The 18023-nt window shown below is 43.7% G+C and overlaps 2 long non-coding RNA genes across 3 annotated transcripts in view; one reads left to right on the forward strand and one right to left on the reverse strand.

Annotated features, from left to right (window-relative positions):
* Positions 1–15371, forward strand: LOC114061276. 2 transcript variants are annotated; one of them, XR_003572077.1, is made up of 4 exons: positions 1–222; positions 506–597; positions 7182–10816; positions 14979–15371. It is a non-coding gene; the product is annotated as an uncharacterized LOC114061276 (long non-coding RNA). The 2 variants fall into 2 exon arrangements; XR_003572076.1 differs by having other exon boundaries at positions 1–597.
* LOC114061277 overlaps positions 598–18023 on the reverse strand; it is a 19279-nt gene continuing 1853 nt past the window's right edge. Inside the window, exons 2-4 of the long non-coding RNA XR_003572078.1 lie at positions 7220–7387; positions 5286–5376; positions 598–683 (exon numbers count right to left, since the gene is read on the reverse strand). This is a non-coding gene — a long non-coding RNA (uncharacterized LOC114061277). The remainder of the gene's footprint in view (positions 684–5285; positions 5377–7219; positions 7388–18023) is intronic.

Here is an 18023-nt window from a genome sequence, read left to right on the forward strand (position 1 = left end):
CAAAGGCGAGGGGCAGCTTGGCTGGGGGCTCTGGGAGGGAGCAGAGAGAAAGGGAGCTTAGCGATGGGGCAGATGGGGCCTGGACATGGATGGGGAGCTTTAGAGGGGCAGGTGTGGCAGAGGAGAGTGGTTTTGGGGCAGGCTGGCTGGGGTAAGGCCGAGTGGAGCTGCCTCTCCAGTCAGGAGCAGCTCAGCTACAGGCAATGACAATCCCAGGAGGTGGTAGGTGCTAACTGTCCTCACCAAATGGGTGCATTTCAGCCTGCCCTTGGCCAAACTGTATCTGGTTTGTAGTCACAAGAGGGAAAAAAAACCTCATGGACTGAGCACATGGCCTCCCAAGCTGTAGTCTTGGCTCTCAGTCTTGGTGTTGAACTTGGTAGGTTGTTGAGCCTTTGTGTGCTTTGGTATCTCCATCTATGAAGCAGAGATAACAGTTGGCTTCATGCAGGGATTAATTATCGCATCTTGTAGTCACGTATTTGTTTATTTGTTTTTACTATAGATTACAGCTGGAGGAATTCTAAACAGTCCACTTCTCCTTGTCTTGGTGTTTGAGCGCATTGTGCTCCTGTCTGAACAGAGGAAATCACTGAGGTCAGTCTCCCTTGTGTTTACAGTTGCTTTCCCTTTCAGAAGTATGGGGGCAAGGAATCATCAAAATAACAATTCGTACTGACATCCTGATAATAAATGAATAGAAACAGTTACATAAGACACAAAGTTTGTCAAAGGTGTGTTTGTAGGGATGGCTTCCGCTTTTGAATTCGGGCTTATACTGAAGGGACAGTGCACTCGGATATAAAATGCCCTGCAAATATTCAGTTTTGAAGTGTCCCCAGTATGAAATAATCCAGTTCCATAAATCCAGTATTACTGCTCCTGCTGAAATAAAACAAGCGAAACAAACTTCCTTCCTATTCTCCCATAATCTAATAGGTATTTTGTATCATAAGGCTTTGTATCCAGCAGGCATTGAGGGTGATGCTGGATACTATTTATGTGAACTTGGCACTTACTGTTAGACAAGCAGAGCTACTGGGGACTATTCAACCTGGGATGGGGGAAACCTGAGGAAAGTTGAGAGCAGAGATTGGCCGTAACAACTGTGGACCACACCTAGAGTTTTGTGAACTTGGCACAGTGGTCTGACACTTTGCCTTTTCAAATCCCAATAGGAAAAGTAAGACAGATGTGGATGACTTCAAACACGTGTAGTTTAGGTACTGGGAGAAGCAAACTAAAGGTTTATCTGATTATCTCAACCTCGAAGTTGGCAGCTATGACAGGAAACTTGGTTTCATTCATCTGCCAAAGATATTTGTAGTGTATCATTTGACAAGTTAAAAGGCATTTTTGTAATGACAGAAAAATAAAACCATTCACTTTCTGAAACTACAGTTTCTGTCTTCTGAAATAAAATGGGTTTGGAGACATGCTTCTGGGGAAATTAGGGACATGCTTGAAAAGTAAATATTTGTATTTTCAAATGTTAGAACAATGGTGTTTGAGGCGAAACCGTTCAGCATGGCCTGTCAATATAAATTTGATTTTGTTCTTGTTTTGTCAAATTAGTGGGTATCATTTGCTTTTGGAGATGGGAGAACAAAATGGAGCAGTGAGGGAGTGATCCGCCCACGGGGTCATAAGGTAGAATTGAAAATTGGATTCTTCTGAATCTTGATCTTGTACTTCTTCCTGCAGACAAATTGCCTTTAAAGCTCATGAATTATGAGAGTTAGCAAGGTCTGTGGAGCTAACCCGGCAAATGCCAGCAGAGAGTCTGGGCCTCAGCTCTTTGTGTTACACACATAAAAAGATAATGAGAGCGCTAGGTAAAAATCCTTAGAGTATAACAGTGGCTGCAGAAAAATGTGAATAATGGCTTTGCTTTAACAGTCAAGTATTTTACTTAAAATACTAGATCTGTGTTTGGTACATATTCAGTGACTGCTTCAAAAATAAACAGTATCGTCTGTGAACAGACAGTTTAGAAAAAGTCCACTGAAATTCTGAAGGAACAGCCAGTGTGAAAACTAACTCGATTGTTGACATCTAAACTAAGCAGCACATTTAGCTTTCCTAGTCCTGTGCGTGAGGCACGTTCTTGCTGCCTTCTCAGGTGACCATAGCAGGCACCTAGAAAGTTAGTTTACCTTCATTTGCTAATTTCCTGATGCAAATTTAGTCCATTTAAAGAACTTTATGTAATAAAAGAGTATATCTGTGTCTGGGATTTGCACCAGTCTATCTATCAGTTAGCCATACCCAAAGTTAATTCCATCTGGAGGAGGTGCCAGAACATCAATAAATAAATATTACAAATTGCCTAGCGGTTCAGCTGACAGGCAGAACTGGTTTCAACACGTTGTTCCCAATGTGCTGCTGCAGAGCTGGTCCTGGGGTAGACCTGTATGACATTCCAGCACGGACAGGACCTTTAAGAGCATGCATCAGCACTCCATAATATTGTAGGAGAGGAAGTAGAGAACAATACTGTGTCCAAAGGAAACTGTGGCAAGAATTTATTCAAGGCACGTCGTAATTACTCGAGCTGGGAGTTCGGCCAGGACATTGGGGTTAACACCCCTACTCCTTTAGAGGTGTCATAGTTTATTTTTTTTTAATGACTTTAAGTGATGAGAAGCTTGGCTTTCTGTCTCAGCAAAATGACACCAGCTCTAGCAGTGTGAACTTCTTACAGCAACACAAAGGTGCTGGTTCAGAGCAAACTCAGAGCAGTGATGTGGCCTAGTACAGTAATCATTGCTTTATAAATACTTGCAGTAGATAAGGAAGATAAGGGAGTGATTAGGGCACGGTTTCAGCTGCTGTAATCACAGCCATGCCTTCCTCAGCCTTCAGTCCACACGCCGCTTGAATCTGGCCATTTTTAAGCAAAGGATTTTAAATTTTAGAATAAGTCATAGAACTTGAAGCCAAGAAATTTGGTTATTAATTATAGAGCAGTTAGGAACAGCATTTGTCAATGCTTTTTTTTTTTTTTTTTTTTAGGAAATTTGTCATCAGACAAGCAGAATGTAATTTAGCCAAATTAGGGAGTTCTTTTAATTTTCTTTCACGGCACTGAGATTATTTTAAAAGTATTCTGTGTGTATTCTGTGTGTGTATGATATTCCAGTTTAGAAATTAACTTTCATGTTGTTGTCTTCCTGCAAAGAAGAGAAGCGCTCGTGTGCTTTAGTGTGTGAGCAGTTGAGCAATGCACAAGTGAGGAATTGTTTTCCTTTTACTAGCTCATGAAACCTGCCATCATTCCTATAGTGCACTTCGGGCCATTATTATGGGTTATGAGGTTATACAGGAAAAACATGTTCTAGATGGTCAAAAGAAACGAGGTAGAGTCTTCCAGATCGTTGTAATCTGGTTTTGTATCAATGAAGTAAACACTTGGGTACATCCACCGGGATGAAGATACCATGTCAGGCAGTGTCCCTCTGACAGTTTGTGTTGTAATGACAAAAATGAAGCAATACTGATGTTATTACGTAACCGCTTTTGTATTGTATGACAACAATAATGCCACTTCACTCTTCTCTTACCTTTTATTAGATAAGCAAACATGCTCCTTGCTGGGCACTTCTGATTGACCCACGAGTCGAGAGTTTTTAGCTATTAAGAAATGGGGAAATGGTGGCACAAGAAGTACATGCAAGGTCATGTGGATAATCAGTTTCAGAGCCATAAACAAAATCTCAGCCTTCTGACTGTCCCACTCTACCCTCTGGGCAACCAGACAGAAGTGGAAAAGTGGCTTGGAGTGTGACTCAATAGCTTTTCCGTCCTCAGCCACTGCCATGCTGGGCAATTACAAATAAATGCCAGTAGGTCATTTCCACCTGAGTCAAACAGGTTTCCAAGGGACTCTAGGTAGGATGTCTTCTGCTAGTGAAGGCTCCTCGATGAATCTTTGCAATGGTTTTGCTTTGAAATATTTTCACAATTTCAGAACTAACTGCTTTTCCAGGCCATGACAACTGAGTATGAGGAAGGTCTATTCGAGTGTCTCGGATCTTTTCCCAACAGCAGGGCTGTTTTACTCAGAAGGGGGTTTTACTCTGGCATTGGTTCAGAATGCCTGGAATGGGGTACAGTGATCAGTATTGTGGAGGCCTTGACCTTGAAGAGTGGCTGGTGGAAAGAAGCAGCCCAGGAAAGGCTTGTGCCTTGGCTCTGGTCCTTGGATGGATGGGTAAGAAGAGGCCTTTGGCAGAGAAGGGTGAAAGGTGACTAATAATGTGAAACTGGGAGGAAACTCATTACAATTATGCAATTTGCTGGTGGCTTGCTTTCTCTGAGAGAAGGCACTTTTTGTTAGTTGTCCACTGGCAATTGCTGCTCATGCTGTTTTCTGAATAGAAGTCTAAAATACTTATTTCACTGCTTGACTTAGGAAGCTTAATTTAGCTTTGCAACAATGAAAATACAACAGGACCTCATATCTTTGTTGTCTGTCTGCAGAATTTCTTTTAGATTTACTTTGCCTCTTCCCTTTGTTATTGGTTCTTTTTCTGACTGTCCAGTAGTTTAGCCAAGATGATGAAACGTTTTTCTGCTGTCGTGCACTCACTCCCCATATCTCATTTGTTCCATGGTTTTATGTGTCCTTCTTGCCACACTTCCAAAGCTTCCATGGAGAATTTTCCTGTGGCAGATCAGGAAATGGTCTGGTCTAATTCTTCTCCGTAGGTTTCCCCTCCACAGCAGAGCCAGCAGAAGAGAGTTTGCTCCGTGCCTGATCCTGCTGGGTTAGGGCTGGATGTCTTAGCTCAGACCCAAGCCTAACAATGCTGTGACTGCACTGGCCTTTGTCCTACACTGGCTGATGTATGGATGTGTATTTACACCTCCTCACCCAGGTACAGGGATGCAGCTTCTGGAAGAACAGTTTGCTGGACATGATGATCGGAACTGCTGGAGCAAGAGCTGGTGGAACTTAGATTCCATATTAGCGTAGTGGCTTTTCCAGTCATCTGCAATCAACACCATTGACCCCATCTGGATCTTGATCTCCTGTTTTATAGATTTTGTAGCTAAACCAACATTGTACATTGTTGTAAACATGCTCCCAGGAACTGATTCTTATTAGAATCTGTAAAATAGTTGTGAAAATATGGCCTTGCTCTTCAGCAGTTCTGCAGTCACCTACCTCTGAGACATTGTATTTCACCCTTGAATAAGATCCTAGACCAGAAAAAGAGTTAGACTGCATACAGATTAACAAATCTGTTGCTAGTATCTCTGGCTACTGCAGCATGACTCACCCATCAGTGCTTGTCAGTGTCTGGCGTGACCTCATTGAAAGCTTCAACATCTCATATGTGAAGGCAGGTTGTAAAATCCAGTGTGGGAATCCTAAATAGGTGGAGAACGAAGTTCTGAGACTGTGCTAATGCATACATCATAAACATCCCCCTAGAAATCAATTGTGCCCTCACCAAAAATATTCTTACAGATTTCTGAGGGTCTCTTGATGCTAAGCCTGCCTTTCCTTGCTTCTGCTAAAAAAATACCTGTAACTCAAGACATCAATAGAAATTAATGCTGGTGGGAAAATTTAAGAGTGGATGGGACAGGTCAGGGAGGAGATGCTCTGTCATTTGCAAGGGCAAGAAAGAGCTAATGGTCCTTTTTTATTTATCAGTTTTTACAGGTTTTTGCTCTTTCTTTTCCTCCTGTGTCAGTATGTGGGGCTTCCAGTATGCTGGTTGAGGGAGACAGGTGAACAAAGAGCAACAGGAGCTGTAATAAAGGGACTGTATGGGCAAATTAGTTTGTGATATCTTATATGTGGCTTAGATATGTAGTGTGATGATGAGAGAAAAAGTGGGAGGCAACAGGAGTTTAGAAATCAGATGGTTCTCTTCAGCTGGTGCTTGCTGAGTAAACATGAAGCTTGTGCTCAGTGCCTGTACCTCCTTCCCCTGGGCTGTCACACACGAGCAGATACAAGCAATGCTGCTTGCTCTAAACTGAGCCAGCTGCTGGCAGTTTAATTGCAAAGCCCACATCTAGAAACAGAAGCTCTTGTCTTCTCACCTGCTACTGAGGGAACTTTTAGTCTCTAAAGTCACAAGACTGGCTTTGTCCCACAGGTATCTGCTGCCACTTAAATGCCTGGCTGAAAGTGAAGTCCCTGGCTGCTGGTCTGGTTGCTGTCCTTAGGATATGAGAATGTCTGTCCCTGTTTTGCTGTAGGTGATTTCTGTATGTGGCAAATTGTCTGTGTCAGCCTGGCAGCTTTGTCCATAAGCAGCAACGTTACTGTCTCTTGGTTTCCTCTTCCCCACTGTCCTCAGAGCTGCAGCTCTTCACTGGTTCTACAGACCTACTTTGTCACAAAGTGTCAGTAACTCTGCAGAAGTCACTGTGTCCTCTGCTGTGCTTGGGATCAACCCTGCCACCTCCCTGAATGTAGGTATGTCCCTCCTACAGACTTGCTTTTCTGTCCAAACTCTTACCTGGCAAATTTGTTCTCTTACCCTTTGCCTTAGGTAGATGATATTGACTTCTGCATTCCTTAATTTTTTTTTTTCTTGAGACTGGGAACATGGATTATTATTATTATTATTATTATTATTATTATTATTATTATTATTATTATTATTATTATTATTATTATTATTATTATTATTATTATTATTATTATTTTGGGGGTGGAGGAAGAGGGCAAAGATCTGGTTTTATGTTCATTTTATGTTCTGGTCCTTCTTTAAAGAAGGTGTAGAAGGTCATAGAATCAAGGCACACATGTGATTTGTAAGGAGAAAATAGACAACCTTATACCTTTTCATCCTTGATTCCTTACCATGGAGATCAGCCAGATATTATTCGCTTGGCTATTTCATGAATCCAGGGTGAAATAAATTGATGTGTCCAGTTTCTAGTACACTGTGCACATACCCACAAAATACTTCTAGAAATTAACGTCTCTGATGTTCTTTGCATGGAGACCAAGGCCTAGATGATGTTTTGAGACTGAGAATGCCTTTCCTGTGTGACCTGATGGAAGTGCATCATGAAGTACTTGGGCGAAAGAGACGAAAGCCCCATGTGCTGCCCATCCTCCATTCAGTTGTGGGGGCGTTGGCTTAAATGATTGATCTAGGATTTGAAGCCCTATTTATATTTACATCCTTGATTTACATCTTGAATTTTAGTATCTTGGCAGAGCTGTCTTTCACATACTAAGGCATACCTCGGGTTCGAGTAGAACCCTGCTCTTACGTCAAGCTCAAACCTCATCGCTGCTCCCTGCGTTCAGCTGGAAAGGGACGGACACCATTTATGACTGAATATCCTGAGTCACCGATTCCCAGCTGGCATGTGCGCTGCAGTTCCATCTCTTCCTTTCCGACTGCACTCCCTAGAGGAGATTGGGAACAATTGCAGTCGTCAGCTCCAGCGTGGCGTGTGCTTGTCGGGAACCACACAATTGGTGGACAACCTCTGACTACGTCTATGGGGTGAGCTGCCTGTGATTTGTTACTGTAAGCCTGGTGTTTCCATACAGGAAAATAGAACAGGTGTATGGATATTTTTAAAAATTAGTTTCTTTACTAGTAAAATATCTGCGTTGTGGAGATGGTGATAGGATGTCTTCATTAAATAATTGGTGAAGACCAGTGATAAATTGTGTGAAAGTGGATGAAAACTAAGAATCTGGAGAGATGATAAAAGGTGAAGTAGTTACTCCCTACACTGGCAAAGCTCATGCTAGCAGGAGCACGGGTCCACCATGCAGGAGCCAACAGGTTATGTGTCAGACACTCCTGTCGTGCTGTGTTTGTTATCTTGCTAGTGTCCCAAAGTGTCCCAAAGAAAGGCTGCTGAAGCTCAGCAGGGAAATAATGCAACATGTCGCTTTGTTATTTGATCTGACCCAAACATTTTCACCATATAATGCTTGCTGCTAGTCTTGTGCGTGGCTCTGGGGGAGGCTGAAACACAAAGCACTTCACTGAGCTTTTTGATCCAACAGGTCTTGACATATTGCTGCTGGACACGTCTCTGTGTCTGATCTGAACTGCGACAGTTCCATTCTGTCCTGCTAAAATAACAACATATTAAACAATACTTTCTGTCCATGCTGTTTCCACCTATTGACTAAAAAGTTAAATTCTTACTAAGCTAGTTTTAATTTACATGTCATGAAATATTAGTTAATGGTCAGCTGATTTCCCTGGCATGAAGACAGTAAAGTATATAACAGATTAATGCTTGCCCGGGACCAAATGAGTTGAAGCAGCTTCTGCTGAAACACAGAGATGAAATGCAGTGAAATACAGAGATGCTCTGCCAATCAAACCTGTTTGCAACAGGTCACCAGTGTTTGCCTGGGACAGTCCATCCTGTTAGCAGGCACTGATCCTGCTATGGAGGAGATATGTGCCTTGTGCTGACTCATGGAAGTAGGTGCAAGTTGCATCAATGACGTAAGAAATGGCTCACCTTAGAAGCGGGACGTAGGTTTTGGTGTAAGAACTGCTTAAGAACCACCTTTAGAAGAAAGTTGAGGGGAAAGAATATATGAGAGAAACTTTGAAGTCTGACTTGGTGAAATTCTGATCTTCCTGTTGCATCAGGGGCTCGTTCCAAATGAAGTAGGTGCACAACTGTTAATACCCTGCCTGAAGGGTCTTGGGAAAACATGCACTGTAGCTGCAGACAGCAGTAGTCCTAAGGGGACTTTTCTGGAGTGGGTTGGCTGACAACTTCCATACAGAGTTACTCCCTTGTTCCTCCTTTATAGATCTGACTCATCTGTCCGAAATACACCAGTTTCAGTTTTTTCTTTTCTCTCCTGTCATTTACCTCATGTTTCATATCCTTCAAGCTTCTTTTTGTATCTCTGGGCTTAATTCTGTTAAATCCAGTTGCTTTGGCTTCTACTCTGCCTGTGCTTTGCACCTGCTACAGAACCCCAGCAAACTTGGCAACCAACCCTTGGGCACTCCAGAGAAAACAACTGTCTAGACCAGGCACCTTCTGCCCGATGCCCTGGATGTACCCCAGAGCTCCCAGGCATTACTTTGTATTCAGAACAACATGTTGCTATGCAAATGGTTCCTTTCTGCTCTTCCTTTTACTTCCACAGAGATATGAGCACCCAGCTTCTCAGCAGGCACTAGACTAACATTTAGTGATCTTTTACAAAGATCTGATGCAAAGGAGGATTGATAAAATCTTGTCCGGTGTTTTTGTGAACTCATAATTGCACCTGCCTCCTCCTAGGGAGTGAGTGAGCCAACAGAACAAACAACACCTTCTGCAGAGGCCTTAAAAGAGCCTCTGGTATCCAGCAGAATTCAGAAAGGTGTGTTACTCTTTCCTAAAAGGAAGAGAAATCAAATCTTGGTGTAAAGAGTCCTGTGGCATGGGCAGGGCAGAGAAGCCTTAATGCAAAGTCACAAGCCATTCCAGTTAAAGCCCCAGTTGCCCTAGGCAAACACAGAGCCTGTCAGCGTCCTGCAGCTTTCATACAGAGATGTGACCAAAATAGCTCCACAACTTTACAATGTGGCTTAAAATAGCTTGCAGGTCAGCTTTTTTCTCAAAGGTAGTGGTGACACCAGGGGGAGAGCACTCTTGCTGCTGTTCAGTGCAGGTAGAACTGGGATAAACAAAGCAGAGACAGCAGCAGTCTAATTAGCTAAGTAGCCTTGAGGAAAGAGAGAGAAGGGGTAAGAAAGGACTAAGGAGGTGCAGTGGAGAGATGGACTAAAGTGTCAAAGGCGTGGTTTGACCCGCTGCCACTGGCCAAGTTAGTGTGCTTATACACAAACAACTTCTCCCTGGGTTTGGTTTCCATGACGTTTAAGAGTTATCAGTCTGTTCCTGTCTCCTTGTGGCCCATGTCAGGATGTGTCACTGGACTGGCTGGCCAGCCAGCACAGCGTGTTTCTTGCTCCTCATTTCCAGACAGTGAACACAGCCCATGACATCACCTCTGGCCAGCGGTGGATCAGAGGCCAGGCCATGGCAGTGTCAAGTGTGTTTTGCCGTAGCCATTCAACCAGAGAGTTGATCTTTTACAGTGCAATTTGCATTTGGAGAAATCTAGATGGCCCTTCATTCTGGGGGGATTTCAGTATTTGTTCTTGGGCCAAAAATAGACTGTTTTTGTGGGGTTGAACTGTCTGTTTTTGTAGAGCATTACATTTTACCAAAGGAACAAAGCTGTTCACCATGATCCTCGGAGTCTTAGTCTCTGTTGTGTATACTAAGTCTGGCCATGGAGATGAGTCTCAGCCAAGTCTGGGAGTTAAGTGCCTGATTTGGAACGTTACAGGAATCTAATGTAGGTTATGTGAGGTTTGCCATGCCTGCAGCCCCTGTGCTGCTGAGGTAAGTGTACTGCAGCAGGCTGTGCTAGTGAGAATTTCCTTTGTGCTGCAGGTTTCATGCCTAGTGCTTTTATAGCACTGAAGGAGGGGAAGGAGGCAACAAGAATGTGAAAAATCAAGGCCAGGTCATTACTGTCAGGCGAGGACAGAGTCCTGTAGCCAGTCAGATGTGACAGAACACACTTGCTGATGCTGCTACCAGGAAGCTTGAGAGAAATGTGACTGAGTGAGAGCAGTGCGCATGTGCCTGTGGAGAAAGGAGGCTATCTGTGAGCTCTTGCAATGCTTTTCTCTGCCCAGCAACATCATTGCTTCTATTCCTTGTGTTCTGCTTAAGCAGCTGTTTCTGCGTTTATGATCCAATCTATTCTTCATACAGGGCCATCTTCACACTGAGCACCTTCACTGTCACAGCGCTTACTGGAGATGAAGGACTGACAGGACCTCAGGTTTGCTTTGAGGGCAAAAGCACCATAGTTACTGTTCTTAAACTAGTGTGAGAGCCTTGTAGGGCCAGCCTCTGTCCCCACCTATGTAAAATGGCTCCTGTAGCCTCAAAAGAGGGAGACTTCAGCCAAATGAGTCTCCATATTGACAAGTATAGAGAAAATTATGCACAGGATCAACTTGCTAAGGATTTCGTTTGATGTGCAGCTGAAAATCAGCTGCCAATAAAAAAGGAAGCTCTGCACCCCTACTTGTGTGCTTCTAGTGCATTTAGAAGCTACAGGCCATGTTGATTGCAGACTGCACTTAGAATAGGTTATAGATAAAATCAACTCGATACCACCACCATGACCATGTAGCCCAGTCATTTCTGAGTACTGCAATACAGCTCTCACCACAGCCTGCTCCTTCCCCTCAGTGAGAGCTGCTCTCTGGGCTGCCCTGCCCAGCTTGTAAATGTAGCTCATCAGCCTCTGCTTCTTTGCAAATGAGCTGCGTAGGTAAGGGGAGGAGGAGGAGGAGGAGGCAGCCCCGTTGCAACCTGCCCATCCCAGCCATTCATAAAGGCTCCGTGCTCCTTCGGCTTTCTGAAGTCATTTGCCACGTGAACCGTGTGGCTATAAAACTTTGCTGTTTCCTTAAATGCTCTGCCTTTTGCAACAGGAGGTCATTTCCCAGTGGGGAAAAACAAGCTGTTGATGTGGTAGGCGCTCAGTTTGTCGTTTGGATAAAATCCAGGGCCGATTAGTTTGGGCGCAGCACCGTGTTAACACAGGCAGAATGCACCCAGACTGGCTCCCGTCGGGATAGTGCCGCTCTCCCCACACTGCTGTCCACGGCCCCAGTTCAGTGTGAGCACCAGTCCCCGTCCCTGCCTGCACTGACATGCCCACAGGGAACCAGAATTTGCACGCAGTGCTGCCTGCCCGTGTCTTTGTTGGTGTCGACCCTCCCAAAGCAAATAGTGATTTGCCTGTCTGCACTGACTCAGCTGTGCAGTAAGTCCATAGGTGAGGAGCCGCCTTCCACAGAAGATACTGGGGCATTTTAGAGGAACTTCACCCTGTCCCAGGAAGTGCACTGCAGTGAGCAATGCTGCATTGGGCAAGAAAACCTGCCCAGGAGCCATTAATCTCTCAACATCTGTAGCCCTGCGGTTGTAAGCACAGGGGGTTGTTTTCCCCTGCCTGCAATTACTAGCTAGCAACTGGGAATTCAAAGGAATCTGGGCTATCTTTAGGAAGCAAGTACCTACTTTTTGCCTCCTCTCAGGAAGCAAGGTCCTTCATTACAGCCTGTCATGGCAAGGGGCTTGCAGATAAGGAAGAAGGGCAGGAAACCTGCTGGGCTTTGCTTCTTTAGCAACTCTAAATATTTTCCATAGTCTTAGCACTGTGAGTCAGCATTTCTAGAGCCTTGACTTGTTTATAGCAGCAATCAGTGAGATGGTACAAGGTAGGTGGGGTGTGGAGGTATGTGTGTGTCTAAAATGAGAAACCCTTTGCCCAGGCACAAATGGGGAAGTTACCAACTGTATTTCCAAGATGTGACTAATGGGAAGCAAAGCACTGAACAGTAACTGCCGTGGAGCCATCTGCAGGGTAAGGAGTTTCCTAGTGTGAGTAAGGGAGCTGGAACTTTACAAAGCCGTATATATTGTATTGTCATAGTAAGGACAATGCGAATATTTGTGATTATCAGAATAGTGGGATGAAGGTAACACTTTCTGTCTCCAGTGGTTATGGATTCATTTTGCATTGGCCTGGCCAGATGGGCTGCAGGGCAGGAAGACACCCCCCCCCCCAAAAGTGTACAGGTAACAGACCAAACACTGGGGCTTCCATTCAGAGCCTATACCTGCACTGGAATAAGGAACATCAGTCATGGGATATCTTCTGTCACCACATGCAAGATTTTTGCCTATGCCTGGCTGGTCAGCCTGGCTGGATCTCGTGGCAAAGGGAGGTGACACCAAAACCAGTACATATTTTAGATCTTCAACGTCACTTCTACAAAGGTATTTATTTTGAAAATTCTAGTTTCCATAGCGATGTAGTGCCGTTCTCTCTCATCTTTCTCCTATTACTCCAGTCTTAGCAGCCATTAGATAAATTATCAGAGAGGCAAACCTTAGCATTTTTTTATCTTAAGTGATTTTATATATGTTGGTTCCTTAGTGAATCAGAGACATTTAGTCAGGGATTGACTCATATCCTTTCCTGGGGCTGACATGAGGTCTGTTGCAGTGCAAAGATGATAATGAAGAATGAATATTCTTAATTAGACTTGGTGAATGAATTCCAAGGCTACTTTCCTGTAGAGTGGGGGTCTTATATCTAGAATTCTGGTTCAATTCTAGATGAGTTGTTTATGTTATGTCTTTAGATTGTACTTGTGTTTTGCCATAGCATCATTAGGACATCATGGTTTTGTTTCATACATGTAGTAAATAAATTCTTTTGTAAGGGTTGCACTGCTGTTCAGCTGCTGTTCTCCACCCCAGGGGTGACTTTTGGACACAGTTCCCCTTCCTGTTGTTAGCAGAGCCAGGGCTCATGGCTCATTGCTTCATTTCAATATCTAGATAAAAGAAGCAATTAAGAAAATAAGGCAAGATCTTTTTTTATTGGTGGGTTTGGTTGATTTGTTTGTTTGTGTTGTTGGGTTTTTTGTTCTTGTTTTGTTTTGTTTCCTGCTGCATCTTGTCTTTCCTGGTCAAGGAACTAGTACTCTTGCCAGAATAGTTATGCAGGTTGGAATGTAAAAATCCCAGACTTAACCCTGCAGCAATGATGGCATGCAAAAAGCAAAGATGTGGAGATGACTTATTCCGATGGTGTAGTTTGCCTTTTAAGGAGATGGCTTAGTGAGTTCTTTTGCCTATATGAACTGTATCTCCACCTGGGGAGCTATGCCAGAATAGCTGTTCCACAAACCCTTTGCTGCGAACAATAGCCTTTGTCCTGGAATTCAGTCCTCATGAGTAGGTAAGCAGTGAAGTACAGAAACTGTGTGGGAGAACGAGAGTGGCACTGCGGACCAGATTCCAAGATAAGGAAGTAGGGCTAAAGACACGGGGAGGATTAGCCTTCGACTTCTGCACTGTCGTCACTTAGTAACAAAAATACCTGAATTATGTAAATTGGAGCACAGATACAGTAAGTTGAGGGTGCAGGAACTCCTCTGTGGAATGTAGGTGTTAGGAGGCATCTGCAGCACAGTGCCCATTGTTTGCCTTGCCAGTCAGTTCTGGTCTCTGGTGCCTCATGTTTTCCTCCCTAACTAAAGCCATCAGCTGTATTGTTTGTATTCAGCACATGAGCTCTTCGGAGGAGATGATTTTAGAGAGGTAACTTCTTCCCCCTGCTTCTATTTGAGCTCCCCAGGTGCTGGATACCTGGCAGAAATAGCCTTTTAAATCCCAAGAGGCAGAGGTTCACTTGTGCTCCAAAGAATAGTAATCCTTCCAAAATCTCTATTTTAGTTGTCAAATATTTACTTTTAGCTGAATTGTGCTCATTCATTGAGAAAACTAATAATACTTTGCTCTTCACAATGTGGCCTATCAGTGGATCCCATATATATATTTTATGCAAAGCATTTAAAGGTGGTTGCTTATCTTTTCATTTACCTTTTTTTTCCCCTTTTGTGTTCTTGTGTTCCTGTGTTTTGAGATAAGGTGAACAAAAGTTCTCCCAACTGCTATCTCTAGGCTATGAATTCTGTAATACCTTCACTGTGGACTTTCTGATTCACTCCCTTAGAGGTGAATGGTCACAATCTTTTTAAATTTCCTTCAGACAAGGGCTCTTCTGAATCCCTAATCTTAGAGTCAACCATCATTGCCCTGTGTCTCACAATGAAACAGCAGTCGCAGTAATAACTCAAATAATAACCCCTCCAGATTTTGGTTGTCAGTGCTGAGTATTGTTAGGTTGGAGACCCTGAGTGCAAACAAGCAGTGGAGCCCCCGTGTGCCAGATGCAGACATACCCAACACACATTTAAAAACTAATAATTAAAAAAAAATCCCTGTTTCAGAATAACTGCTTGGTATGGAATGAGAATGAAATGTGACCAGTGGCCTTGTGACTGTTGTGTTGTATAACAAGATAAAAAGTGCTTGGGATTTGTGGATTGAGCTTTTTCTCATTTGTCTTCCAGAGGTCAAAGTCCACTGCAAGCAGTGACCGATACAATCCCCCGCGTAAGTCAGGCTGGACTGCCTGCGCCTCAGGTCCTAACAGCAGGGTGGTTTGTGCAAGAGCACTTTGGAAGGTGTTTGTGAGGATTTCTGTGTTCTTATGATGGTCCTAGGGAACAGGAGGAGATCCAGAACTGTCTGAAAGCCCAGAGCCAGGATTCTTTGCAATCCCAGAGAAGTAATGAGGGGAGATTTGGCTGAGGCCATCCCACTAGCCTGCCTCCCGTCCTGCTTCTTGTATGTGTCCAAGAAGCTGCCTCCAGTTTATACAATTGCACTCTAGTAAACAATTTTTCATGCAGATATGGGCAGCAGATGTTACTCATGCCTGTGTGAACACTTCAACGTCTTTACAACAGGGATGATCCTCAGATCCAGTGCTGTTAAACAATGGATGTACCCACCAGAAGTCCCACTGGTTATAGCCATTCCATTACAGCTTGCTCAAAACCCTTTGAAGGATGGTCACGCCATCCCTCTTCGGGCACTCGAGGGGATTGACTCACAAATATGAAAATATGAGCAAAATAAAATTAGATGGCTTAAGTGGCTGCAACCCCAGCTGTGCCCCACTGCCCGATTCCCAGAAGGTCATCCTTGCAGCCAGGCTGACTGTGGAAGGCAATTCCTGAGCTGCTGTACTGACAGCCCATTCTTAAGGGTGTTAATATTTGTCTGGCTCTTCTGTGAAACAGTTCAGGAAGCCTAACCAGAATAAAAATGTGCACTTTTTCATCTGAAGAATTGTCTTTTAGTTAATTTCTCAAATGGGCTCCGAGGAGCAGCAGTGCTGCTGTGAGGGCAGGGCAGAGGGGGAGAGATGACCTTCCCTTTTGGGAGCAGCCGTTACGTCAGTTTTGCTGCCTCACAAAACTATGCCCTACAGTTATTTTTGGTGCTGGACTGCCTTAATTTTCTGGAGAGTGAATGAAGGATTAACATAGTGTGCTTATGGCATTTGGAAACTAAGTTTTTAGAAAAAAAAAAATCATAATTCAGCGTGTGCTCAGTTGCAAATGCCTAAATTGTTACGGATGGGAAAGACGGGTGTCCATGGTATCCGTTCCTACAACTCAGGGGATAAATCCTTTTTAATTTTTCTGACTTTTCTGCTTTTTAAGACCTCTAACCCAATGTCTACTATCAGGCTGCCTCTAGAGAGAGAAGCCTTTAAAGAGACCAGCTTTGTACCTATAAATAATGTACACGGCAGAGTACAAAAATGGAGCCAAGGAGAGGCTCCTCCTCACCTGACCGTGGTTGCGACAGCTCCGTGAGAATGGCTGTGGTCAGGCAGGAGGCTGCAAGGAGCACTCTCACCCTGTCATCCATCTTGACTAAACTGCTGCTGAGATCTGAGATTTCCAACACTTGAATACTCACTGGTAAATCACGACTGCAATTATACTGGAATACATCAGATTTCAGGGGCCAAACGTGGCAAGGTTTTGAACAGTATGGTTATAATCCTACTTGGAACTAAAGGTCTGCTTGAGTGCTTTGTTAGGTTGGATGTGTTGGAATATGGAGAATTTCGCAAGTCTGAACCCTTCCTATAAATGAAAACACTGTGGCAAAAAGAATGTAAATAAATGCCACACATACTTTGTATAAGAGCCCTTCCCAATATCTATAAATATGATCATTTTGATGTTTCCCAATTTTGAGTTTTAAACAGGGGATAGACACAAGACTTTGTCTATTACAAAGACAGCATTTTTCTTTTCCTGGATTAGTTTTATCGTCTCAGTTTTCACTTACCTGAAAACACTTAATGGAAATTAAATGCAGCATCTTAAAGAGAATTGTCTTTGAAAGAAATTATTTGTTCTTAAAAAATCACTTCAATAGCTTCTCAGTTTAACTGCATTTTAATATGAACACAAAACTCATCCCAGGTCAGACTCTCCAGGAAAACTTTCTCATGATTCCTATAGAAGTTGTTTCATTCCTTGCTGCCTTAATTTTGCAGCTTTAAATGGCAGGTTCTCTCCAAGGCCATCCACTTCAAAGCTTCGTAAAATAGAGCTTTAAATAAATTACTGAGTTAGAAATTATACTGGCTGTGCCCAGCTTTGTGCCTGGATGTGGGAATACTTGGCACTGGGTGTGGAATTCCAAGGAAAATTGCCTCTTTCCTTTGCTGGCTTGCCAAAGAGCAGTAAGAAGGAAAACTGCTGCAGCTGGGAAGACACGGAAACCTCTGGTTTCCCTTTTCCAGAGAACACAGCCTGGACGACTGCTGAATATTAACACGCAGTGCAACCAGTGCAACGCTGGGCTAATGCTGGGATTAACACAAAGTACAGCCTCTGGAGGGGACATGTCCCAGCGTGGCAGGGAGGAGACGCCAGGCCACAGGGCAGCAGTGCCTGCTGGAACTGCTCATACTGGAACTGCTCATCCGTTGCTGGGGATGCCGTGTGGAGTTGGTGGGAAGTGGGGAAGGTGAGGGACACCTGTGCTTTGTGTGCCAGGTGTGCTTCTGAAGGTGGAGGGCCCCAAGCTGTATTATTTTAGATTTTTTTTAATCTGCTTTTGCAAGCTTTAGATAATGCAGTACTGACAACATGACACTTCTAAGCAGTGAAAGAGTTTGAAATAGTTTGTCTTTCACAAAGAGACGACCCACCTCCCTCTCTATTCAGATTTCTGGCCCGTGTGTCTGCAGAGCCAACTAGTCCATAATTATTTGCTTTCCTCAGAGTCTTTTGAAGTTTAAATCTTCAAGCCAGTTCCTTATATTAAAAATAAATTCTTCCAAGCCACCAATAAAATGTCAACTGTGATTAAAGCCTGACTCCTCATTTTAAGACTTGTCTCCTAAGAACTGAGGTCACTCGATGAGTCAGCATTTGAAAGGACCGTTATTCCTGAGACCATGGGTAAAGCCCAAAGTTCACGGCTGCTTGCTTAAATGGTTCCATCGAGTTTTAAATTGCTTTGCATTGTGCCGAAAGAAATGCAAACTGCAGGAATGGTTTGGCACAGAACTTGTGATATTT

Source organism: Empidonax traillii, unplaced genomic scaffold, assembly GCF_003031625.1.
Source record: "Empidonax traillii isolate 1590-97213 ecotype Southwest subspecies unplaced genomic scaffold, ASM303162v1 scaffold322:size1131127, whole genome shotgun sequence".
NCBI lineage: Eukaryota > Metazoa > Chordata > Aves > Passeriformes > Tyrannidae > Empidonax > Empidonax traillii.